The following is a 27,961-nucleotide window of genomic DNA, read 5'->3' as shown; positions in this document are numbered from 1 at the left end:
CTAACAGGACTGACGCAGATGCACACACTGGCAGTAGAAATGTCCCTCTTTATGTGTGGGAGAATGCAGGGAAAAATCAGGCCCACTGTATTACACTTCACTGTTTGATTGGCAGACAGAGGCTGGCAGATATGGCACTAACAGGACTGACGCAGATGCACACACTGGCAGTAGAAATGTCCCTCTTTATGTGTGGGAGAATGCAGGGAAAAATCAGGCCCATTGTATTACACTACACAGTTTGATTGGCAGAAAGAGGCTGGCAGATATGACACTAACAGGACTGACGCAGATGCACACACTGGCAATAGAAATGTCCCTCTTTTTTGATATGGGAGACAAGGGATTTAATCAGGCCCACTATATCACAGTATAGTTCCTGTGGCACAAAATGACTGACAGATACCACAGACAGCACTTGCACAGATGCACAGAGTTGGCAAGATTATTCTCCCTTTATTTTTTTATTTTTTTTTGGATATGGGAGAGAAGTGATTTAATCAGGCCCACTGTTATACAGTAGGTTTTCTGTGGCAGAAAATGAAAGACAGATGCCACAGACAGGACTGGCACTGATGCAGATTTGCCAATTTTAATCTGCCCCTTTTTTTTTTTTCAGGGAGACTAGTGAATAAATGTGGGCCACTGTATTAGAGTATATTTTCTGTGGCAGAAAGTGGCTTGAAGAGATATAACATAAAAAAAAAAAAAAAAAGGGACTGTACTACAATTACTATCTCCCTACAGTTATCTCAGAAAAGTATGGCAGGCAGCAATAAAAAGGACTGCTGCACACAAAAGTCAAAAGTGTGGACAAACAAACAAGATAGTTGTGCAGAAAGGAAGGAGCAACAGGAATTGTGCTTTGAAAAAAGCAGTTGGTTTGCACAGCGGCGTACACACAGCAACGCAGCTATCAGGGAGCCTTATAACCTACAGAGCTGTTGCACAGAAATCTAGCCTCCACTGTCCCTGCAAAGAAAAGGTGGTGTTGGACAGTGGAAATCGCTACAGCACAAGCGGTTTTGGGGTTAATTTACCCTGCCTAACGCTATCCCTACTTCTGACGAAGCGGCAGCATCCTCTCCCTATGCTCAGATCAGCAGCAGTAAGATGGCGGTCGGCGGGAACGCCCCTTTATAGCCCCTGTGACGCCGCAGAAAGCAAGCCAATCACTGCCATGCCCTTCTCTAAGATGGTGGGGACCAGGACCTATGTCATCACGCTGCCCACAATCTGCGTGCACCTTCATTGGCTGAGAAATGGCGCTTTAAGCGTCATATGAAACATGACTTTGGCGCGAAGATCGTGTACCGCATGGCCGATCCCACGCTGGGATCGGATCGGGTTTCATGAAACCCGACTTTGCCAAAAGTCGGCGACTTTTGAAAATGACCGATCCGTTTCGCTCAACCCTAGTTATTACTGTTGACTGTAGTGCACTAGGATATACAGGGATAAACGTAGATTTACCCAACAAAGAGTCAATAGAGATTCTCTTGTTTATACATATGCCTAGTGTCTAAGGTACTGTCACTCAATTTTCATTTGAGATTGATACACTTGCCACTTATTTAGGTATATCACTTCTTATAATGTATACCTTGTATTTTTAATCCTTAAGAATAAAAAATTGGTTTAATTAAAGTGCCACTGTGGAGATCATTGATTTATGTCTGGTCACTCGCTAGTGAGATGTCATGATATTTAGTGGTGCTGTGCCCTTCAGTTAGATGGGTACAGTCATTATGAGCATTTTTTTGTGAATATACCAGTGGATTTAGAAAAGAGAGGACAATATCAGGATGGAGAAGAGGGAGGGACTAAAACCTGCCCTTGTTTTTCAAACTAGCAGATGAGGAAGCTCAATTTGACATTGACACATGAACATGACTGTCAGGCATTGATGGAGGCAAACAACATAGGGCTTGTTAAATATAATTGATGTACCTTTCACTAAGCCCTCTGCTGAGTATTTTGTAGATGGTTCCAGAGCTTGGAACAATGACCAAATATGATTCATCCCCGGGTATGCAGTAGTCCACAGTGGTAAGCAATACAAGTCTCAATGGTAATACAAGAACCAGTCTCCTCCAGCTGCTCTACGCCAAAGGCTGAGCTGAAGGTTCTCACTCCAGTGTTTAATATGGGAAAAGGTAAAGAGATTCATGTACTTTCAGACTCGATATATATGTTTTAAAGGGTCGCACATGACTTTGGCCCCATTTGGCAGAGCTATAATTTTCTAGCCTCTGCTGGCAAACCTATCGGTAGAGCAACTATTCGCAGCACTCACCCTTCATCCGAAGGGCAGCCCATACAAAATGAACTCACCTTGCTAAGGAAACAGCATGACTACTTCTGACTGGAATACTAGCCATAGCAGACATGGCCCCGCTATGGGACTCAGTGACCGAAAGTGCGGGAAACCCCTTTTTGACAGAGGAGACTGTCAACGTACCGGCCCCAGTGGCCATTGATCGTGAACTACTGCAGGTTTTATAGACCCAAGCCCTCCACACGAACAGAACGCATGGGCCAAAGTGGGTACTGTACGGTCAGAGTCAGGGGTATGGCAGGTAAACACCAGGATTTGCCTCCCACACTGCCTGTTCCCCATGATGACTGCCCCAGCAAAAGGTGTTATGTGTGCAGTGGTGCTACAAAACTGGTGCTCCCCAGAGTTCCTAAATGTGGCTACAAAGTACGTCTAGTTTGTGCAAAACGTAGCCCCAAAAGGCCTATTCGAGTCCCACATTAAATGCACACCAAAACCAGATTACCCATTTCAGAGACTGCAGGTGGACTACATATAGCTACCTAAGGTGGGTACTTATGAAAAAGTCCTGGCATGCATTGATCTCTTCCCTTGGTTGACTGAAGCTTGGGTTTTGACCAAAGTTAAAGCAGCAAGAGAAAATAGTACTCAAATTAAAAATCCAGAAGTTCAGGGAGGAAACATTTGTCCTGGGAAGATTGCTTGCCCATTGCATTGTACTTAGTGAAGACCATCCCAAGGGGTAGGGAGAAGCTGTCACCATATTAAATACTATTTGGTAGTATCCTTAAAATATGGTTATATTTCCCACAGCAGCTGCAGGCCTCCTACAGTTCCCTCACTGAATATGTCTTGGAGTTACACAAACATTTGAATGTTCTTTCCTCCATCCCAGACCCCAACTGTATAAGCGGCGCACACACACATTGGTACCAAGAGACTGGATCATGGCCAAGAGATATATTTGGAGACCACTGGGATCCAGATACAGTGATCCATTTCAAGTAATACTGACCACTGCCACTTGTGTCAAACACCAAGGCAAATATACTTGGATAAACGCCAGCCACTGAACACCAGCAGCAGCAAAGATGATGACCCTGCCCCTTTGGACCATGCTGAAGATGGAGCGGCCCCCAAGCGCAGGGCAGCAGGGTACTCGGTACCGGGTCCCTTCTGTCTCGGTTCTGGGGATGTCACGGTGGCCCGACCCGGTCTGTGGCCCTGCTAAGGGGCGCCCAATTAAAGGTGTAGGTGAGAGTTTGTCAAGTGTTCGTGACGCCACCTGTGGTGTTTGGTCAGGGTGACCGATGCTGCTAGGGGTCCGCTGGGGTGATGGAATGGCAGCTAGATGGTGTAACTTCCCACAGGTGAAGGATGTCCCCAGGGCTTCCCTTGATGAGTAGATGGTGATGGTGTAGGTCGCAGTAAATGTGGACACAGCGTTGCAGTCTCTTTACCTTTTTTACTGAAGGCTTCGGCATCCACAATCCAGAGCTCTGCTAACAGGGCTGGCTGAGACCGGCCGGTCCGAAGGCACATCCAGAGTTCCCTTTGCAGGTGGAAATCAGTAGCCTTCCTACTAGCGCCTGTGTGTTGTAGTACCTCCCTGCTGAGCACCACGGGATAGTCCTCACAACTGTTGTGTATGTTTCCGTTCTCTCTCTCCATCCCCCAGATGGTTTGGATAGGTCGCACCCGTATGACGGGGTAGGCCTGGAGTTATTTTATAGGGACCCTAGAGACGCCCCTCTCCCACAATTGCCTCCGTTGTCTTCATTAGTTGTAAAGCAAATTGCCTCTTCTGAGAAAAAGAGGACTTAAACTCTACAGCGCCACCTATCAGAAGAGGCAATTTGCATATTTAAATTCCTAGAGGAGCATTGTACGGCAAATAAGCCTCCTTACCTTGACAAGCCAGAGATGGTATGTCACTCTCCATAAGGAGAAACGATGCCCCTTAGACCCCATGTCCAGAGCCTCTCACCTAGCCAAATCAGTTCTCATGCTTCGCACTGACGAGGGCCAACAGCCCGAAACACCGTGTCTGCGAATTGAGATACTGATTTGGCTTTTATCCTAAGTCATATTGCACGACTCGTTAAAGGGTTGATTGTGACTTGTAGGATCGCTACTTCCAATAGGTGGCGCTGTAGAGTTTAAGTCCTCTTTTTCTCAGAAGAGGCAATTTGCATATTTAAATTCCTAGAGGAGCATTGTACGGCAAATAAGCCTCCTTACCTTGACAAGCCAGAGATGGTATGTCACTCTCCATAAGGAGAAACGATGCCCCTTAGACCCCATGTCCAGAGCCTCTCACCTAGCCAAATCAGTTCTCATGCTTCGCACTGACGAGGGCCAACAGCCCGAAACACCGTGTCTGCGAATTGAGATACTGATTTGGCTTTTATCCTAAGTCATATTGCACGACTCGTTAAAGGGTTGATTGTGACTTGTAGGATCGCTACTTCCAATAGGTGGCGCTGTAGAGTTTAAGTCCTCTTTTTCTCAGAAGAGGCAATTTGCATATTTAAATTCCTAGAGGAGCATTGTACGGCAAATAAGCCTCCTTACCTTGACAAGCCAGAGATGGTATGTCACTCTCCATAAGGAGAAACGATGCCCCTTAGACCCCTTAGTTGTAAAGGTGAGACAGCCAACCTAGAGTTAACTGCCCTGCCGTAGTTCAGAGTAATGCGTAGAGTCTATTACTCCCTCGGCGTTCCGGACGCCGGCTACGCGCCTCTGAAGGATGTTGCTGATCTCGGGGCACGACTCCTCCTGGTTCTATCTCCTTTGTGCTGCGATCTCGTTTCTCACTTCTCCACAATATACTTCGCTTCGTGTCCTTTCTTAGGATGCCGCCGCAATGAGGTGCAGGCGCGGCTCCGTAACGATCTGTCTCGTGCTAGGCTGCTGTCAGGATCCCACCCCTGACAGGGACCTCCCTGAGTCTTCCCAAGCAACTCTCTCCTCTCACTAGATGTTACCTGGACAAAACCCAGTCAGCTTCTCCCTAACTTCCTATCCGACTCCCAGTTTTACCAGAGTGTGAGGAGTGGCCTAATACATAGAACCTTTTGCTCCCCCTGGTGGCTGGAGTGTGAAGTGTAGTGTGTGACTGTGATACCTGGTCAGGTGAACTCCTTTAGTGCCATCAGACGTACCATGAATCCCCCTTGTGGAAGAGCAGCAATACTGCAACAACCAGGACTCTGGGGCACTGCAAAGACAATTGCATCCCTTGCCATAACTCTCAGTGAGATACTAATGATGACTGGGACAAAAAACTGATAAGTATCACCAAGTCCAGCTGCGATATATAGTTTCTAAAGAAGTTCCTAAGAACTGCTGGTATGCACTCATAGCCCTATATTTTCTGATACTATTTCATATCTCGCAGTGCATCTAACCCCATATGAGGCTTTGAACTATAGCTGTTTCCACGAATAGACTTTTAATTCTGCCCATTGTGACAGAGGAAACCTCGTCAGCAGCCATGTGGTTCCGGTACAGATTGTGGGGTGGGTGGAGAGACCATGGTTACAGATAAATCTAAGAGATAGCTTAAAAAATTTTCAGTAGGTGAGATTCCAGTAAAATAACTTAAGTGAAGCTTGCGATACTCACTCTCTGAAGACTAGGAAAGGTGTGACAGCTCTTCTATGATTTGTAATGATAGATATTTTCAGAAAAATAGCCATGGATATATGGACAATAGTGAGTTGTGAATTAAAGATTCTGCCCAGACTTGTGAACAACTTTACCCATTTATTTACTCTTCTAAAGGTACCTTCACACTAAGCGACTTTACAACGATAACGATAGCGATCCGTGACGTTGCAGCGTCCTGGATAGCGATATCGTTGTGTTTCGTCCCCCGGCGTCCGCGCTGCTGCTCAGAGCTTCCTGCACTGAGTGTGTCAGTGTCGGCCGGAAAGCAAAGCACAGCGGTGACGTCACCGCTGTGCTTTAGGGCCGGCGCTTACACAGTGCAGGGAAGCGGACGCCGGGGGACGCGAATGTAAGTATGTAGTGTTTGTTTTTTTACATTTAACACTGGTAACCAGGGTAAACATCGGGTTACTATGCGCGGCCCTGCGATTAGCAACCCGATGCTTACCCTGGTTACCCGGGGACTTCAGCATCGTTGGTCGCTGGAGAGCTGTCTGTGTGACAGCTCTCCAGCGACCAAACAGCGACGCTGCAGCGATCGGCATCGTTGTCGATATCGCTGCAGCGTCGCTTAGTGTGAAGGTACTTTTAGTCTAAAGGTACCGTCACATTAAGCGACGCTGCAGCGATATAGACAACGATGCCGATCGCTGCAGCGTCGCTGTTTCGTCGTTGTGTGGTCGCTGGAGAGCTGTCACACAGACAGCTCTCCAGCGACCAACGATGCCGAAGTCCCCTGGTAACCAGGGTAAACATTGAGTTACTAAGCGCAGGGCCACGCTTAGTAACCCGATGTTTACCCTGGTTACCATTGTAAATGTAAAAAAAAACAAACACTACATACTTACATTCCGGTGTCTGTCCCCCGGCCTCAGCTTCCCTGCACTGTCTCAGCGCCGGCCCTAACAGCAGAGCGGTGACGTCACCGCTGTGCTTTACAGCTGGCCGGCGCTCACAGTCAGTGCGGGAAGCTGACGGCGAGGGGACAGACACCGGAATGTAAGTATGTACTGTTTGGTTTTTTTTACATTTACAATGTTAACCAGGGTAAACATCGGGTTACTAAGCGCGGCCCTGCGCTTAGTAACCCGATGTTTACCCTGGTTACCCGTGAAGACATCGCTGAATCCGTGTCACACACACCGATTCAGCGATGTCTGCGGGAGATCCAGCGACGAAATAAGGTGCTGGCCTTCTAGCTCCGACAAACGATTTCACAGCAGGATCCAGATCGCTGCTGCGTGTCAAACACAACGATATCGCTATCCAGGACGCTGCAATGTCACGGATCGCTAGCGATATCGTTGTTAAGTCGCTCAGTGTGAAGGTACCTTAAGACATGCCGAAGGAATGCGGTTTGTTTCCAAAACAACCGAACGTGGTGTGCCAAACCTCCGATGTAAGGACTTTTGACTTATATATGCTGCCTTAGGAGACCCACTGACATCATACCCCGCATACTGCCTGAGGATGTATATCTACTATGTGGTCACCAGGCCTATAAATGGCTTCTCCCAGGTTCAGAAGGAACCTGCACCTTAGCACGCCTGCAACCTGCATGGTGATCTAGGTATAAATGCTGTTGCCAAATATTCCTCCCAGGAATAGACAGGAGGAGACAACCTCCCAGGACCAAATGGTAGACCACATATAGTGGAAATAGGGATAGGGAATACGAGTATATTCATTTACCCTTTCATTACATAAATGTTGGTACTACTAGTGTATGCAGCTTGTTATCACTTTGATGCTGCAGTACAGACGAGTCGTATAGCACAGGAGGAAAGAGGCGGAGGGAGATGGGGACAGCCGCAGAGACTAACTGCGCATGCGCCAGATTCCCAGCCCCGCAGTGTGAATAAATCATAACACACTGCGGGGCGGGATCTCGGGCATCTGCTACACGCAGGCGTGATATCAGTAGATCAGCTGATGTGAATTCCAGGGCTGCGCGCACGGCGCATGCCCGAAAAATGAGAGCACAGCGCAAGCGCTGGTGACGTGAAGAAAAAGAGGAGGCAGCGTCCAGTGCACTGAGGGGATAATTGACGGCTGGGAGGCAGTTGAGTCAGGGGGAAAAAACATACCCCCCGGACTCAATACAGGTATGGCGCGCAATTTATAAAACTGAATATTTCAGCGTTATTAGGGAGCAAAAACATAAGAGCCACTGGCACAGAATGCAGCCTTAGTGCTGCTGAAGGTGGCTCTATTACTTAAAAACGACCTGGGGGGGTGACAGGTTCCCTTTAAATTAGGTTTATAAGTGTTATTCAAAAAAGCAATAAAACAGGGCATTGTCTCTGATATAGAGGTGTGTTAAGTTTTGTTTGTTACAGAAGCCATAGGAAACTGGACAGAAAAGTTTCAAGGACTTCAGCAGAATGCATAATTTACGACCTTGATATTCCCAATTAAAATACTTTGTTACCCCAATTAAAATATCTTTTTCTTTAGTTAATGTAAAGTCATACTTCTTATTATATCTTTATAGTTCGAATAAAAAATTGTGACTGGGCGTTTGAGACCAGACAATCCTGTACACTAACAGACACTGGTTGTGTGCCCTTGTCTCCAATTGATCGACTCTCTGATTTCATCAAAACTTGCAAATGTGTGAAACCTTATGAGTTTCTCACTTTCCATACAGGTTACCACATCAAAGTGAAAGATCATCAAAATAAGAAAAAAATCATAATGATTCATAAATTTGTTGTTTTGACTGTACGTCTGTCAGACATTTGTTGTAAAACGTCTGATAATCCCTTTCAAGAGGACCTTTCATTAGATTTTTTTATTTAACCACCTGATCACCAAGCCTGTTTTCACCTTCATGACCAGGCCAGATTTTACAGTTCTGACCAGTGTCACTTTATGTGGTAATAACTCTGGATGTTTCATCGGATCCAACTGATTCTGAGAATATTTTTTCGTGACACGCAATTTCTCACTTTTATAACAAAGTTTACAAAACCATTTTTTTAGGGATCTCTTCACATTTGAAGTGACTTTGAGGAGCCTATATGACAGAAAATAGCGCAAAATTACCCCATTTTAAAAACTGCACCCATCAAGGGGTTCAAAACCACATTCAATAAGTTTATTAACCCTTTTTAGGTGCTTCTCAGGAATTAATGGCATGTGGAAGGAAAAAAAATAACATTTCACTTTAAAAAAAAAATAAATAATAATTTAGACCCAATTTCTTTTTATTTTCACAAGGGTAAAAAGAAGAAACGGACCACAAAATTTGTTGTGCAATTTCTTCTAAGCATGATGATACCCCAAATGTGGGGGAAAACCACTGTTTGGGAACACAGCAGTACTCGGAAGGGAAGGAGCGCCATTTGAGTTTTTGAATGTAAAATTTGCTGGAATAATTAGCAGATGCCATGTTGCATTTGGAGAGCCCCTGATGTGCCTAAACAGTGGAAGCCGCTCACAAGTGACATTTTGGAAACTAGACACCTCATAGAACTTATCTAGATGTCTGACGAGCACCTTGACCCTCCAGGTGCTTCACAGAGGTTTATAACATTGAGCCGTGAAAATAAAAATATCACATCTTTCCTACAAAAATGTTCTTTTAGCCCCAATTTTGTTATTTTCACAGCGGTAACAGGAGAAAATTATACCCAAATGTTATTGTGCAATTACTCCTGAGTACACAAATACCCCATATATGTGGGTAAACTACTGTTTGGGCACACGTGAGGGCTCAGGTAAGAAGTGATGTTTTGGAAGGCAGACTTCGATGTAATGGTCTGTGGGTGTCAAGTCATGTTTGGAGAGACAAAACAAAAAAAACCCTCTAAAAAATAGACTTTTATTATTTCATTTAAAAGACCAAAAATTTGCTTAAAAAGGTGCAGCAAAGTTGCAAGAATGCAACAAAAATGCGTGGTACAGGGATAGTATGATGACTAGACCGAGGGCTAATCTCTCCCTAGAAAAGCCCTAGCACTTACCCTGCCTGTCAGCGGAGGTTGGCACCCTGGTTGCAGATGTGATGGCTCAACACCGGCGTCCCTGGTACCCCTAGTGCACCCTAAACATACCACTAAATATACACACAAAAAACACACATAGATATAAAACAGTACCCAAGGTAACTAAGTGAACCAATATCTCGCAGTAAATACTAATTTCAGGGAAATAACAAACCAAGATGTGTAATCACACCATAAAGACAGAACAGATAAACTCAAAAACGGATCCAAGCAAATAGTCACAATATTGATAGCTAGGTCCTATTAAGCTGCTATCTGGTCAGAAAAAATATTGCATCTATTGCACAATGCCCATTTTCATAATATGCTCCTATATATTTTAGATATCTCACGGAGCATTAAGTGCACATAAGAAGCAAAAATATGATAGTAAGAATTCTTAGACAATATAACAATGCAAAAACATCATGTCAGCTGGACAGAGAGCAATCGAAATATATGTGCATAGCCAAATACCAACTGGTAGTTAGCAAGCAGTGACAAAATGCATTTAGTCTCCTGTTATTCCCAAGAAACACTAATAAAGTGGGTACTTAAACAAAAAATCAACTGCAAATGAGAAAATTCCACATGATTGGGGTACTTATCGCCGTTTAGCTCCCTCCCAACCCGATGCGTTTCCCCCTTCAGAGATATGAGGGTTCATCAGAGAATCCAGGATTGGGGGGGGTGCAATGTTCCCCCTGGCCAAAGTCAGTGCTGTGTGCGGCACACAGATCCATGATTGGAGAGTCCCTTATGTGCCTAAGCAGTGGAAAAACCCCCACAAGTGATCCCATTTTCAAAAACTCGACCACTCAAGGAATTTAGCTAGATGTTTGGTGAGCACCTTGAACCTACAGTTGCTTCACAAAATTTTACAACGTTGATATGTGAAATGAAAACATATATATTTTTCCCACAAAAATGTTTTTTTATCCCCAATTTATTTCATTTCAAGGATAGTAAGAGAAAACGGACGCCAAAATTTGTTGTGCAATTTCTCCTGAATACACCGATATCCCATATCTCATTGAAAACTACTTTTGAGGCATAGAGCACCATATTCGAGTTCAGATTTTGCTGGACTGGTTTCAGAATGCCATGTCACATTCATTGGCAAAGCCCCCGAGGTGCCAGAACAGCAAAAACCTCCATTAAATGACCTCATTTTACAAACTACACCCTCCAATTAATTCATCTAGGGTTGCAGTGATCATATTGACACCACATATGCCTCACAGAATTTTGATACCTTTGGGTGGTGGAAAAAGAATAATTGCATTTTTACCACTAAAATGTTATTTTAGTCCCAAGTTTATAGTTTTTCTAAGGGTAGTAAAAAATGGACCTCAGTTTGTTGTAAAAAAAATTTCCTGAGTGCAATACTTAAACTTGGGAAATACTTTTGAGGCACAGTGCAAAGCTTAGAGGGGAAGGAGCATCATATTATAGTGCAGATTTTACTGTTATGGTTTGTGGGTGCCATGACCCCACTGCAAGAGCCCCTGAGGTGCCAGAACAGCAGAACCCCCATAAGGGGCCGCATTTTAAAAACTACACCTTTCAATGAATTACAAACTTCTGTGAAGCACCTTGTGGTTCAAGGTGCTCAGCACACATTAAGATAAATTCCTTGAGGGGTCTAGTTTACAAAATGGGGTCACTTGTGGGGGGTTTCCACTGTTTAGGCACATCAGGGTCTCTCCAAATGCGACATGGTATCCGCTCTCGATTCCTGCCAATTTTGTGTTCAAAAAGTCAAACGGCAATTCCCCCCCCTTCCGATCCCTAGTTTTGCTCCACATATAGGTTATTGGTGTACTTACAACTAATTTTGGGGTCCATTTTCTCCTCTTTCCCTTGTGAAAGTAACATTTTTGTGAAAAAAAAGTTAAATGTTCCACATTTTTCCTTCCATGTTCCATTAATTCCTGTAAAGCACCTGAAGGGTTAATAAACTTATTTATTGTGGTTTTGAGCACCTTGAGGGGTGTCGTTTTTAAAATGGTGTCACTTTTGTGTATTCTCTGTATTATAGGCCCCTCCAAAGTCACTTAAAATGTGATGTGATCAGTAAAAAAATTGTTTTGTAAATTGTGTTGTAAAAATTAGACATCGCTGATCATCTTTTAATACATCCAACTCTCTAACGAAAAAAAAATTATGTTTCAAAAATTGTGATGATGTAAAGTAGACATATGGGAAATGTTACTTATTAACTACTTTGTGTGACATACGGTAACTCTCTGGTTAAAGGGCATAAAAATTAAAACTTTGAAAATTGCAAAATTTTCAAAATTTTTGCCAAATTTCAGATATTTTCACAAATAAATGCAAGTCATATTGAACAATTTTACCACTGTTGTGAAGTACAATATGTATTGAAAAAACATTCTCAAAATCACTGGGATCAATTGACGCGTTCCAGAGTTATTACCTAATAAAGTTACACTGGTCAGAATTCTAAAATTTGGCCTGATCATGTAAGTGAAAACAGGCTTGGTGGGTGAAGGGGCTAAAGTATGTTTTTCTCTGAAACGCCACAGCATTAGAGTTAAACATACCTGGCTGAAATCATGTAGCCACTATCTCTTTCATCCTGCTCATGGATTGAGGATCATGTACTAGCTGTCCCTTTAATATGTTTCACCCATGGCCTTAAGAATTCATATAAAGCTTGGCCTCCTACAACATATCTTATGTAAATTACACAAGAGCCTCAATTACGGTATTGCCCGTATTTCATAGTACCTTTATGAACCATCATACCTAGAACCACCGAGGGTCTTGTAACCAGAACTAACCTGTGAGGCTGATATTTCAGGAAAGAAACGCGTCCATCTGAACCCAATCTCAAAAGTACTAAAATATTCCCAATTACTTATTTCTCTATTATATGGCCAGCCTATCTATTGAGTTGTCAGTAGTGTTGAGCGATACCGTCCGATACTTGAAAGTATCGGTATCGGAAAGTATTGGCCGATACCGGCAAAGTATCGGATCTAATCCGATACCGATACCCGATACCAATACAAGTCAATGGGACTCATGTATCGGACGGTATTCCTGATGGTTCCCAGGGTCTGAAGGAGAGGAAACTCTCCTTCAGGCCCTGGGATCCATATTAATGTGTAAAATAAAGAATTAAAATAAAAAATATTGCTATACTCACCTCTCCGACGCAGCCTGGACCTCAGCGAGGGAACCGGCAGCGTTGTTTGCTTAAAATTCGCGCGTTTACTTCCTTTCTTGAAGTCCCGGCTTGTGATTGGTCGCGTGTCGCCCATGTGGCCGCGACGCGACCAATCACAGCAAGCCGTGACGTAATTTTAGGTCCTTCAGGATTTTAAAATTACGTTCTGGCTTGTGATTGGTCGCGTCGCGGTCACATGGGCGACGCGACCAATCACAAGCCGTGACGTCACGGGAGGCTGGACACGCGCGCATTTTAAAATGCTCACTTGTCCTGCCTCCCGTGACGTCACGGCTTGTGATTGGTCGCATCGCGTCGCGACCAATCACAAGCCAGAACGTAATTTTAAAATCCTGAAGGACCTAAAATTACGTCACGGCTTGCTGTGATTGGTCGCGTCGCGGCCACATGGGCGACGCGACCAATCACAAGCCGGGACGTCACGGGAGGCAGGACAAGCGCGCATTTTAAAATGCGCGCGTGTCCAGCCTCCCGTGACGTCACGGCTACTGATTGGTCGCGTCGCCCATGTGACCGCGACGCGACCAATCACAAGCCAGAGCGTAATTTTAAAATCCTGAAGGACCTAAAATTACGTCACGGCTTGCTGTGATTGGTCGCGTCGCGGCCACATGGGCGGCACGCGACCAATCACAAGCCGGGACTTCAAGTAAGGAAGTAAACGCGCGAATTTTAAGCAAACAACGCTGCCGGTTCCCTCGCTGAGGTCCAGGCTGCATCGGAGAGGTGAGTATAGCAATATTTTTTATTTTAATTCTTAATTTTACACATTAATGTTGTTTCGATACCGATACCCGATACCACAAAAGTATCGGATCTCAGTATCGGAATTCCGATACCCGCAAGTATCGGCCGATACCCGATACTTGCGGTATCGGAATGCTCAACACTAGTTGTCAGTATTATTCATCTACTCTTTGCGTTTGATTTTCCGAACACCTTAACCCTGACTTGTCTGGTTTCCATTTCTATTTACATTTATTAGATAAATTTTGTGATAGAAATTGCCATTGGTTACACACCTTGTAATATGGGGACACGATTGATATATTAGTTTATTTCCTATTGTGTGCTACTATATAGCTAGTTCTAACATAAGTACTGAATATTATGTAAGGGGTGTGCTGGTGGCTGGTTTGGGCCCTGCATTCCTGTACATGCCTACCTAATGAAACCGTGTACGTTTTACTGTGTGCCCAGTGTAATACATGATAGCTGACACTATATAATATAATAATAGTTGACACTGTTCTGATATTTGTGTGTTAGGGACAAAAATAGGGACAGTCAGTGGCAGTGGTAGGTCAGCATTGGTAAGGGTTATGGCAGTGTAGTTGCGGGTTAGACACACTTGAGGGCACTATAGAGTTAGATATTAGATTGAGATAAGAACTGGTTTCAGCCAGAGTTGTGACAGTTGAAAAAGGGGCGGGGCCAGTGTAGTGGCAGGAAGAGTGTCTCCCTGAGGTCATTTTGAGTTAGTGGGAGGATCTAGAGCAGTGTGAAGAGAATTGTTCTAAAAGATTTTTAGTTGAGTATAGGAAGAAGAACAGAGAAGTCATATACTGGAGCTGTGGTAATACCGAGGCTCGTCAATCCGCGCCCTATGCGTGGACAGACTTTGGAGCACCAGCAGATCTGGGCAGCAGGAGAGAAATAATGGCTAGGCTTATGGGAAACTTTCGTAACGTCCAAGACCTACGGTCTGACCAGGATTGGCAGCGGCATCCTTTACTTTCCCTAGGATGGGTAAAATAGACGGGGAGCACCAGGAACAAGCTAGTCCGGCTAATCAGGAAGCTGCGATATCAGGAGGTATGGTACTGGAACACATGTCGTCAGTAAGGACCAGGGACAGCTCAGGGAAAAGAGTGTCTGTAACATGGAGATTGCTGTGCGGTGTCTGCTTCTAAACTGGATGATCTCAGTAAAGTTTTGTTGAAAATGAATCTGGACTTTGAGACTCTTTGTGTTGCTGAAGAAAGCTGGGACTCTTGAGCTTGAGGAAAACTCTGACCCAAAGGTGGGTGAAATGCACAACACACACAGCGCACCAGAGAAAGGACATTTTATAAATGCATCGGGGCGCCGGGGTGTGTTGGGACAGCAGCAGCCCCTCGCCACGACTGACACCCTGGCCCCCGTTACAATAGCTTCACCTATTCTAGGGATTTCACAACTTCACTTTCTTAGCTATTGTACGTTATGTCTATATATTCTTATATTGTCTTGCCTTTTAATATTTTATTGATATTGAATCTAAAATAACATCAGAAAACCTAGAGAAGCCACAATACATGTCATGTGTTCCAGCTTCTGGATACAAGGAAGAGGAATACTGATTACAGGCGACTGTTGAGACATCAACAAAATTTAGTCAGCCATCAATTGTGCAAGTTCACCCACTTAAAAAGATGAGAGAAGCCTGTAATTGACATCATAGGTAGACCACAATTATAAGAGCCAAAATTAAGAAAATGAATCCAGAAAATCATCTTGTCTGATTTGGCAAGATTTATTTTGCATATTATGGTGGAAGATAAGTATTTGGTCACCTAAAAACATGATCTAACAGACCTGTAAATTCTTCTTTAAGAGGCTCCTCTGTCCTCCACTCAATACCTGTAGTAATGGCGCCTGTTTGAACTTGATATCAGTATAAAAGACACCTGTCCAGAACCTCAAACAGTCACACTCCAAACTCCACTATGGTGAAGATCAAAGAGCTGTAGAAGGACACCAGAAACAATATTGTAGCCCTGCACCAGGCTGGGAAGACTGAATCTGCAATAGGCAAGCAGCTTGGCGTGATGAAATAAACTGTGGGAGCAATTATAAGAAAATGGAAGAGATAAAAGAGCACTGATAATCTCTCTCGATCTGGGGCTTCATGCAAGATCTCACCCCGTTGGGTCAAAATGATCACAAGAATGGTGAGCAAAAACCCCAGAACGGGGGACCTAGTGAATGACCTGCATAGAGCTGGGACCACTGTAACAAAGGCTACCATCAGTAACACACTACTCCGCCAGGGACTCAGATCCTGCAGTTCCTGACGTGTCCCCCTGCTTAAGTCAGTACATGTCCGGGCCCGTCTGTAGTTTGCTAGAGAGCATTTGGATTATCCAAAAGAGTACTGAGTATTGGGAGATTGTCATATGGTCTGATGAAACCAAAGTAGAACTGTTTGGTAGAAAACAAAACTAGTCGTGTTTGGAGGAGACAAAATGCTGAGTTGCATCCAAAGAACACCATACCTACTGTGAAGCATGGGGGAGGCAACATCATGCTTTGGGGCTGTTTCTCTGCAAAGGGACCAGGATGACTGATCCATGTACATGAAAGAATGAATGGGGCCAAGTATTTTCAGATTTTGAGTGCAAACTTCCTCTCATCAGCAAGGGCATTGAAGATGAAACATGGATGGGTCTTTCAGCATGATAATGATCCCAAGCACCCCCCCAGGGCAATGAAGGAGTGGCTTCGTAAGAAGCATATGAAGATCCTGGAGTGGCCTAGCCAGTCTCCAGATCTGAACCCCATAGAAAACCTTTGGAGGGAGTTGAAAGTCCGTGTTGCCCAGCGACAGGCCTGCTCTAGAGGAGATCTGCATGGAGGAATGGACCAACATACCACTAACAGTGTGTGCCAACCTTGTGAAGACTTACAGAAAATGTTTGACCTCTGTCATTGCCTCTGTCATTGAGATGAACTTTTGTTAATGACCAAATACTTACTTTCCACTATAATTTGATAAATAAATCTTGTCTTGGATTTGTTTTCTCAATTTTGACTCTCATAATTGTGGTCTACCTATGATGTCAATTACAGGCCTCTCTCATCTTTTTAAGTGGGGGAACTTGCACAATTGGTGGCTGACTAAATACTTTTTTTCCCCACTGTATGTTCCCACAACGCCTTTTTCAAGCGGATTTCGCTTGAAAAAGTGCAGCAGATAAGCCAGAAAATAAATGAACATAGTATACAGTAATGTAAAAATTACATAAAGGACCCGTAGAAACGCAGCAGCGTGAAACGATCGTCGTCCTGTTTTGTCCACATTCTCCCTGTCGTCTCCTGCACATGTCCCAATAAAAGGAATTTTTTTGCTTCAACAGACCGGTGAGTGCATTCCTATTTTTTCTTTAATTGGATTTCACATTATCTCTGGATCATTGCACCCGAGGGTCTTGATTGTTTAGGCATTTGTGGCAACAGCAGCGACATTAAGCGGTGGAGGTACTGACCCTGGGTTTCAACGGTGTCGATTTTTTCTTCTATTGGATACTGGTAAAAATTACATAGCTGTGCACATGTTCTGTCTTATGTAACTTCTTTTAACTGTTTCAAGGTTTGGAAACCTTGAAGTAGTTAAAAGACATGTTCATTCTTCAAGAGGCTTCACCCTAGGATTAACTCTTTCTTCCACTAAAAATAAATTACTCGTGCCTATGTCTGTTTCGTACAGTTTCTCTGTGTTCATGGGACAAACTATTAGGGTATGTTTCCACGGTCAGGAAACGCTGCTTGTTTGACGCTGCGCAGAGCTGCAGCGTCAAACAAGCAGCGTCCAGATGTTCCAGCATAGTGGAGGGGATTTTATGAAATCCTGTCTCCACTATGCGTGGAAACCCGCACGCGGCGGCCCTGCGACTCCGGACATGCTGCGCGTCTTTTCAGATCGCAGCATGTCCGTACACCTTGCGGGGACGCAGCGTCCCCGCAAGGCATATCACAGGGCCCTATGGGACAGAGCGATCATCCCGGATGTGAAGAGTTAACACATCCGGCATGATCGCGTCCCAGAAAGGGGGCGGGGCTTAGCGCCGAGCGGCTTCGCTGCTGCGGCGATACCGCCGGCCATCCTGACCGTGGAGACATAGCCTTATTGATTCTGGAGCAGCACAGAATTTTATGGACTTCTCGCTGACTAAAATGCTGAAAATTCCTTCAGTTTCTTTGGAGACGCCCTTGAAGCTAATATCCATGAATGCCTCAAAAATCTGGTCGCACCCAATTCCGGATAGTGAAAGCAAGCCAGATTGGTACACTTGCCACTTTATAATGCGCTGGTACTTTAGAGACGTCCCTTGCTACGGCCACATGCTCCCATAATCGTTCGCCCAGTTCGCCCAGTGGGGATCATCTTGCACAACAGCTTCAAATTCTTCTTCAACCACCTTCTCAGCTCTAATGTTTCTGCCTCATATCTAAACTTCACAGACGTATTCTCCAAGCATGATAAGAGACTGAGTGTGTCCTTGCGTCTGCCTTCTCATTTGCCAACTTGCCATCTGCAGGTTGTCCTCTGGCCCTCAACAAACCATCTTCTACAGTCAAAACTGAAGTTCCTGCTTCTTCTGATACAATCACAGAATATGAAATCAACCATGTTCTGGACTGTGAAATGACTTGTGGTCCTGAGGAGTGATGCAGGGAGCCTAAAAGGGACATATATGCTCCTATCCTGCTCAAGATATGTCATATCAAGCATCCTCCTTCTGCTGACATAGACTTATCTGGGAGAGGCCCTAAGAGGAGGTACTTTTACATATCTGTCCCGGGATTCCCAGATTATGCTTTCTTTCCCTGGGTCTACTTCCCACTTTTGTGCTTCATGTCAGCTTTGCAAGTTGTCTCGCATGGATCAATAACATAATCTCTCTAGACCTATTTAAGGCCAATTGACTCAGACATCTGTGCCTTGGGATTAAGACTGTTAGTCCTATGTTAGGTGTTCTCCCCCATTTTTGCTGTTTGTGTTTTGTGTTTGAGCTTGCATTTATCGCTACTGGGTTCCACTACATCTGCCTGCTGATCCAGGGATTCCTGGTGAGTCTGTACAGTCCTACGGTAGCTTTACAGTGCTTTCCTGATTACTGCATCAATGCTCAGGGCCTGTGAACCACCCAGACCTAAGGTTTAGAGGATCCACTGCTGTGAATGTTTCTGACCATACTGTATTAGTTGTAAAATGTATTCCACCATTGCAAAAGCATAGACAGCTATCCATTGCTATGGTTGAATAAATGTTATCACTCAAAGTGAATCAGATCATCTTTAGACTTCTAGTTCCTGAAAAGTGTTCCTCACTTGGGAGGATGCTGCGAAGGTTTTTTTTGCGATTATCCACCACTACACCACTATTGTCTGCCGTGGATGTCCAGGCCTTTTTGGCTCACCAGTGCACTCTTTTTTTCTGCAGATCGTACCAAATTGATTTGGCCACGAATTTCTTTTTTCCAGCCTAATGATGGTCTGCTTCTCTTCCATAGAGAGCTCCTTTAACCACATAGTGTGGCTTCACAGCAATAGCTTCCAAATGCAAATGCCACACCTGGAATTAGCTCCAAACCTTTTACCTGCTTAACTGACGATGGACTAACAAGGAAAAGTCTCATGCAGCTCATTAAAGAGCTTTAAAGCAGTTAGAGTAGTGAGGGAAAGATAAGGACTTTTTAATTAAAGTGTATTAGAAAAGCAATTAGATTGTCATATTAAATAGATATACATATAGGCTTTAAATCAATGTTAGTTTTGGACCACCCCTTTAAAGAATCACTCTCACCAAAGTTTTTATCCTCTTAGTATATTGCAATTATCATATTTTATAGCACTGTGTACTTACAATTGCTCATTTTGCCTTTCTACCATGTTAATTCTTCTGTTTTTCATTAAGGTCTGTGACATCACGTGATTAAAAACTGACTAGCTGAATCATTCTAATATCCATGTAGAAACAAAAGGTCAATTTTTTTCTGCACAAGTCATGAGTCACTGCAAAAGTCTATGACACAGGGGAAGAGGAAGCAGCTGAGTCAGGAGATGAAGAGAGGAATAGATTTCTTCAGGGACAAGCAGAGGTGTATGTAGGTTTTCTAGCACTCAGGGCAAGAATTCAGTTTGGCCCCTCCCAAGTACATATGCGATTTGCACACTTAGTCATATAACAACGAGCTCCTCTCCCTAATGCTCTCAATGTTCAGTCAAAAACTGAGAGAAGCAGGAAGAGAAGCTCGTTCCCACAGGATTATAAGTATGAAAATCGCATATGAGTGAAGTGTCCATGTGATGACTACTGGAACCTGCAGAGCTGAATCCTGACAGTGAGCTGAATCCTTACCTTGCAGGCTTCCGAATTCTCACAGCGAATGCACTGCACACTTTTAGGATTCTCCCTTGCCGGTGGACGGTCATGTCAGCACATGCATGTGATTTGTGTACTTCTGGCCACATTCCGAAGAGATGTGCCCAGCCTCACTCAGTTCATTTTCATTGAGTGAGGCCACACATGTGTAGTCAGCACGTGACCACATGTATGAAAATTGCCGGTATGAGAGAATCCTAACCGTGACCACATGTATGAAAATTGCCGGTATGACAGAATCCTGTGAGCACTGTAAGAATTCAGAAGTCTGCAGTCACATAGAATGACTGCAGACTAAGCATAAACCTGGACAACCCCTTTAATGCTCCTAACATAAATAAAAACATGAGAATTAGTCAGTATCACAAATAATATTTACATCCAGGTACCTTATAGATGACATTGTCTCTGGAGTCGTTCTTCTGTTCTTCATCTTGTCCAGACCCCATGATGAGTTTTCTCATCCACAGCCGTCTCTGCAGACTTCCATCTTCTCCGGTCTTCTGCTGCAAATCTCCATATGACGCCCTTAAAGATAGCAGTGTTATTATAATGCTCCTGAATAAAAATATATGCCCTACGCTGAGCCCCTAAATAAATAATTGCCCCTCACTACATTTGTCTGCACAAAATATGACCCCCACACTGTCCCTATTATGGTACATGCTCTTCACACTGCCCTCTCCTGGGACCCCTCTTCACTCTTTTGTAATGACACATGGTGTGTGTCACCAGGGGAGCCTAGGGGACGCTAGCAGGGAGCCCGGAACTGAGTGCAGGGAATGTGAGAGCTAAAGCACAAAGTGTGCACAGGACCTGACACTAAACAGTCGTGTGATCACGGGGGGCGGAGCTACCGCATGTGAGGAAGGGGAAGCAGCAGAGAGCGAAGAATACGGGGCACAAAATGTAAACGTAGTCAAATGGAGAGCCAAGGGCCAAAGCCAAATGAGAGCGAGGTACCTAGGGATGAGACAGCGAGAGAACCAAGACGAGCCAAGGGATCCGAGAACCAGGAAGGACAGGGCAGTACTGAGCAGAACACAGAAGCAGAAGTCAGGGGATGAACCAGGTCATACACAGAAAAGCTCACACGCACAGAGGCACAACGATTACAGACGAGTAACCTGGGTCAGCAATCCCTAGCCGAGTAAGCAGAAGTATCACCGACACTGGACCCAGGAACTACAAGCATTAAATAGCCACCCCAGAACCAAAGAGAGGTGAACTATCTTAACCCTGACCTGACCAGGATGGAGCCAAAACCACCCTGTCCAGAGTCATGACAACTGTCCTCTCACACTGCGTCCTCCCGATAGGGCACAGTCTCTATATTGTTCCCTCTCATCAAACTCTCCCCTCCTTGGTACTGTTCCCACCTGGCTGTACCCTTGTACTGTCCCCCCAATGCTACGTCCCCACTGCTCAGTGTTTATTCTGTGCCCGCTAACTTTTCTCCCCCCCATACTGTCTCCTCTCACTATTCCCCTCCCTCATCATACTGTCTCCTCTCACATCCTCCCTGTTTACCACACTGTCTCCTCTTATATTTACCCCTCTTTCTCTATACTGACTGATCACACATACCCCCGACTCCCCATACTGTGCAAACATCCCATCACCCTCACTCCCCATACTGTGTCCACATAAATTTTTCCCATCACTACTCATACTGTGTTCGCATAGATTTCCCCATTCGCCCCCCCATATTGTCTGCACCTATCACCCCACTCACCATACTGTCTCTGCACCTATCCCCCATACTGTTTCCTCATACATGCCGCCCCATACTGGTTCCTCATACATGCCATAAATCCCCCCATCTCCAGTCCAAATCTCCCCCCACACATTAAATCCTCCCATCCCCAGTCCAAATCTCACCCATACATTAAAGGGAATCTGTCACCTACTTTTTCGTATATAAGCTTCAGCCACCGCCATCAGGGGCTTATCTACAGCATTCGGTAATGCTGCAGATAAGCCCCTGATGTAACCTGAAAGGTAAGAAAAACAAGTTATATTATACTCACCTTGGGGGGAGGGTCCGGTGCGGTCCGGTCCAATAGGTGTCGCAGGGCCGGGTCCGGCGCCTCCCATCTTCATGCGATTACGTCCTCTTCCTTGCTTCCTGTTGCGGCTCCTGCGCAGGCGTACTTTATCTGCCTTGTTGAGGGCAGAGTAAAGTACTGCAGTGCGCAGGCGCTGGGCTTCTCGAACCTTTCCCGGCGCCTGCATTGGACCGCCCCCCCCCCAGGTGAGTATAATCTAACTTGTTTTTATTATCTTTCAGGTTACATCGGGGGCTTATCTACAGCATTACAGAATGCTGTAGATAAGCCCCTGATGGCGGTGGCCGAAGCTTATAAATGAAAAAGTAGGTGACAGATTCCCTTTAAATCCCCCCCCATCACCACTGCAAATCTCCCCACACATATTAAATCTCCCATCACCACTCTAAATCTCCCCACACACATTAAATCCCCCATCCCCAGTCCAAATCTACCACCCACACATTAAGTACCCTCATCACCACTGCAAATCTCCCCACACACATCAAATTCCTCCATCACCACTCCAAATACCCCCATTCCCACTCTAAATTCCCCCATCCTCACACTAAATCCCCCCCATGTACTCTTCAGTGTCTTCAGCTCCGCTGGAGCAGTTTCCACCAGTGTTCGCCTCTGCAACGTGGAGCAGTGACATCAGCAGCGTGATCACATGACCTGATCACGCTGCTGGCATCACTCTCATCTGGCGGTCAGAGCTTTAATTGTACTCGCATCTGTCAGACGCGAGTACTATTGAACACTGGCAGCTGGCGCGCTGCAGCATCTCTGTGCTGGCTGTCAGCTTGACAGCCGGCACAGAGGACCACCGACTACCAGTCCAGGGACGGCAGAATGCAGCCGCCGGGGAGACAATGCGGAATGCCCCCCTGCCGGCTGCGCCTGGGGCACATGCCCTGGCTGCCCCCCCCAAATACGCCTCTGGGGACAAGAGACTTCTTGTTCCTACATAGAGCAGAGAAAGCAGATGAATTAACTGGGTAGAAAGACAAAATGAGCAAATGTAAGTACACAGTGCTGTATAATATGATGATTGCGATATATTAAGAGGATGAAAACTTTGACGGGAGGAGGAGAGCTTCTTTAAGCATCACATATATGATGTCACTTATGGGCCAGTGAATAAATGAATGTAATCAAAAGTAGCTAAATTGTACTATGGTATAAAGATAAACTGTGAAAAATGCAAACATTAACAGCTCACGTCATCACTGAATTTTCACCAGAATTTTGGCATGAAAACCTCTCAATTAATGACTTCTTGATTTGCAATAAATTCATCAAAGGATTTGCGGCTTTTTAAAATTGTTTAGTTAATGTTCAAATTTGTAAGTCATTGTGGCTTCTCAAGATGTTTTATACTAATCATCAAATCCAACTTGGAAGAAATTCACCACATTTTTGCACACATGTAATCTAGTCCCACTGATGGAGTGATTTATTTTGCACGTCAGAAATTTTTTAGAACAGTTTGCAGATTTGTTTTAGTATAATATTTCATTTCCTAGATGCAACCTCATCATTAATGTAGAAATATCTATACAACAGTAAGGAAGTTTTATTTATGTAATTTTCTTATATAGAGACAGCTCCACAGCGCTTTATCAACATCACTTTATCACTGTGCCCATTGGGGCTCACAATCCAGTATGTCTTTGCAGTGTAGGAGGAAACCGGAGAAACCGGTGGAAACACACACAAACATGGGGAGAACATACAAACTCCTTGCAGATGTTGTCTTGAGGGGAATTTGAGCCGAGGACCTCAGCTCGCAAAGCTACAGTGCTTAACAATATGATAATGCCATATTCCAGACTGATCTTCATTGATAAAAATACCTAGTAAGTGTAAAACATACAGTAAATATGCTTTGTAGTGTGAACAGGGCAGCCACTAGAAATTTCGGGGCCCCGTACTGGCAAAATTTTCGGGGCCCCCTTGAGACTCCGCCCAGGCTCCACCCCTCGAACTGTCCACAGTCCCACCGCTCTTGGAAAAACTCCACTTCTCACCTATCACACATTAACAGTTCCCATCACCAGATCACACATATAGCCGGCAGCTTTTGATTTGGCCAAAAGATTTTTTTAAGCCACCACCATAACATGGTAGACACTTTTGGCCGAGCCCTACTCTACTGTAACCTACTAAATATTTGTTAAAATATGCAATACAATTTAGGTATATTTTTATTTATTTTTCAATTATTAAAATTACCAATAATATCACATACAACGAACAAATACCACCACACCATGACCAGACCACATATTACCACCACAGTGATCGAATAATATCACATACAAAGAAAAATTACCACCGCACCATGACCAGACCACATATTACCACCACAGAGTGACCAAATAGCACATACAAGGCACAAATACCGCAACACCATGTCCAGACCACATATTACCACCACATAGTGACTGAATACTACAATACTGATCAGTAATATAAAAAACACAATACTAACACCATCAGTGCCATTATACACAGGAGATCTGTACTTAGTATGCAGTGTCTGTGTACAGGTAATACAGTGATCACCAGTGACATTACACACAGGAGCTCTGTATATAATGTATATGTAATACATTGATCACTGGTGACATTATACAGAGGACCGCTGTGTACAGTATACAGTGTATAGTGTCAGTGTATAGATAACACACTGACTGACCAGTGACGTCTCTAGGTGAAGTCCTTCATCTTTGTTTTTCATATTTCATCCAGCACAGACCGCCATCACTTCTTCCAGCCAGGACTCGTCTCTACAGGAAATAACAGTTATCTCGAGCTTCACTTGCAGAACACATTACTTAATTTTTCCCAACTTCTACATTACACCACATGAAGAAAAAAGGTGACATAGTGTCACTACACAGTAACAGGACCGCCCCCCATTTAAAACAGTATCCTCAAAAAATAAAATAAATACATCACTGCAGTAATAATATCCCGTAATTAGCCCCTATGGTAATAATATCCCTATATCCTGGCCTTGTGTGTCTCATTCCTAGCTCCAGCCATATGTTCTCCCATCCTGCCCTCATGAGTATCCATTCTGCCCCATATGATCTCCCCATCCTGCCCCATCTGTCTCCATTGTATCCATCCAGCATTCTGCCCCCAGTGTGTCCAGCATTCTGCCCCCAGTGTGTCTAGCATTCTTCCCCCAGTGCTCCAGCATTCAGCCCCCAGTGTGTCTAGCATCTCTGCCCCAGTGCTCCAGCATTCTGCCCCCAGTGCTCCAGCATTCAGCCCCAGTGTGTCCAGCATTCTGCCCCCAGTGTGTCCAGCATTCTGCCCCCAGTGTGTCCAGCATTCAGCCCCCAGTGTGTCCAGCATTTCAACCCCCAGTGTGTCCAGCATCTCTGCCCCCAGTGCTCCAGCATTCAGCCCCCAGTGTGTCCGGCATCTTTGTCCCAGTGCAACAGCATTCTGCCCCAGTGTGTCCAGCATTCAGCCCCCAGTGTGTCCAGCATTCTGCCCCCAGTGCTCCAGCATTCTGCCCCCAGTGTGTCCAGCATTCTGCCCCAAGTGTGTCCAGCATTCAGCCCCCAGTGTGTCCAGCATTCTGCCCCCAGTGTGTCCAGCATTCAGCCCCCAGTGTGTCCAGCATTCAGCCCCCAGTGTGTCCAGCATTTCTGCCCCCAGTGTGTCCAGCATCTCTGCCCCCAGTGCTCCAGCATTCTGCCCCAGTGTGTCCAGCATTCTGCCCCCAGTGCTCCAGCATTCAGCCCCCAGTGTGTCCGGCATCTCTGTCCCAGTGCACCAGCATTCTGCCCCCAGTGCTCCAGCATTCTGCCCCAGTGTGTCCAGCATTCAGCCCCCAGTGTGTCCAGCATTCTGCCCCCAGTGCTCCAGCATTCTGCCCCCAGTGTGTCCAGCATTCTGCCCCAAGTGTGTCCAGCATTCAGCCCCCAGTGTGTCCAGCATTCTGCCCCCAGTGCTCCAGCATTCTGCCCCCAGTGTGTCCAGCATTCTGCCCCCAGTGAGTCCAGCATTCAGCCCCCAGTGTATCCAGCATTCTGCCCCCAGTGTGTCCAGCATTCTGCCCCCAGTGTGTCCAGCATTCAGCCCCCAGTGTGTCCAGCAATCTTCCTGCAGTGTGTCCAGCATTTCTGCCCCCAGTGTGTCCAGCATCTCTGCCCCCAGTGCTTCAGCATTCTGCCCCAGTGTGTCCAGCATTCAGCCCCGGGCCCCCTGGATCGCCTCTCTCAATAATAATAATTAAAAAAAAGTTCTTCTTACCTGGCTGTGCTCCTGCGGTGGGCGAAGCTACCCTCCAATCAGCTGAAGCGCGCACTTGCCAGTAATTGACACTGACGTCAGACGCCGGCAACGTACGCGCTGCGGCTGACGTCAGCTGCCAGCCTCCGATTGGCTGGTGGCTGTTAACTATTGACGCGGACCCGCACATCAATAGTGTTGCCGCAGCGCCGCTAAGGGCCCGGTTTAGCCTGCCGGTAGGGGCCCAGTGAGCAGATGAGACGGGGCCCGATGCGGGCCCCCTCTGCCCTCCGGGCCCCATACGCCAGTCAGGGCAGTAATGCCCTGATGGCGGCCCTGAGTGTGAATAATTCTTGCGTTACTATATGGGGACATTATGTGCAGGCAATCTAAAGCCATAGTGCAACCCCTCAGGATCTAATAATGATGCTAGCAGCTGTTATCCTGCTACATATTTAATAAAGGTGCATTTCCGTATTAGGCAGTGACTGTCCGTACCTGATACAGGGACAATACTTGTTTTTTGGGTGTCCCTGGATTACAAGAATACAGTGTCAAATGTGACTATGCCACCTGGTGGTTGAAAACTGAACTGCTAGCAAGAAGCCATTGGTTTTATTTCTGTATTGTCACATTTCATGCATTTATACATTTCTTGCAGCTACTCTGTACAGTGAGTGATGTATCATGTGAAGTATTTCTGAAGTTAGTTTTACTTGACACAACGTTGCCAGTATTTGCAGCAAATTTATTAAAATGTGATCAATACATTTTTTACAAATATAAATATGCCTGATAATTTGTCCCAGGGAATCTTTATGCAAGTTTTTGTTGCTTAATCTGAGAGCTGCATGGTGTAGAGACAGAGACCCTGATTACAGTGCTGTGTCACTTACTGAGCTTTCTGCGTAGTTTTCATAAAAGTTTTATCAACAGGAGATTATCACTAGAGGACTAGTAAATCTGCTGCCATGTAGTCCTCTATATTCATGAGCTCTATTTAAACCTGCCCCTATCACTGATTGGCAGCTTTCTGCTATGCATAATTAGTGGTGTGGGCAAGGTTATACAGATCTCAGCATTCAGAGAACTGCAGCACGCATCCCAGTAAGTGACACATCACTGGAATTGCATCGTATTGCTCTCAGATGGTACAAATATCACTATGTTTTGGCATGCCTGCTTTATAAATATGTCACAGAGCAAAATAGAAATTATTTTGGGGGAAAATCAGCCCCAAAATATCTTCAAATACACAATGTGGTCTGAGGCTGTTATGATAATTGCATGCAGACTATCAATTCGCCATTTGCTGACCGAATCAGTGAGACACAACATGACCCACAGTAA

The sequence above is a fragment of the Ranitomeya variabilis genome, chromosome 1, assembly GCF_051348905.1.
Source record: "Ranitomeya variabilis isolate aRanVar5 chromosome 1, aRanVar5.hap1, whole genome shotgun sequence".
Taxonomy (NCBI): Eukaryota; Metazoa; Chordata; class Amphibia; order Anura; family Dendrobatidae; genus Ranitomeya; species Ranitomeya variabilis.
Note: the sequence above shows the minus strand (reverse complement) of the source record.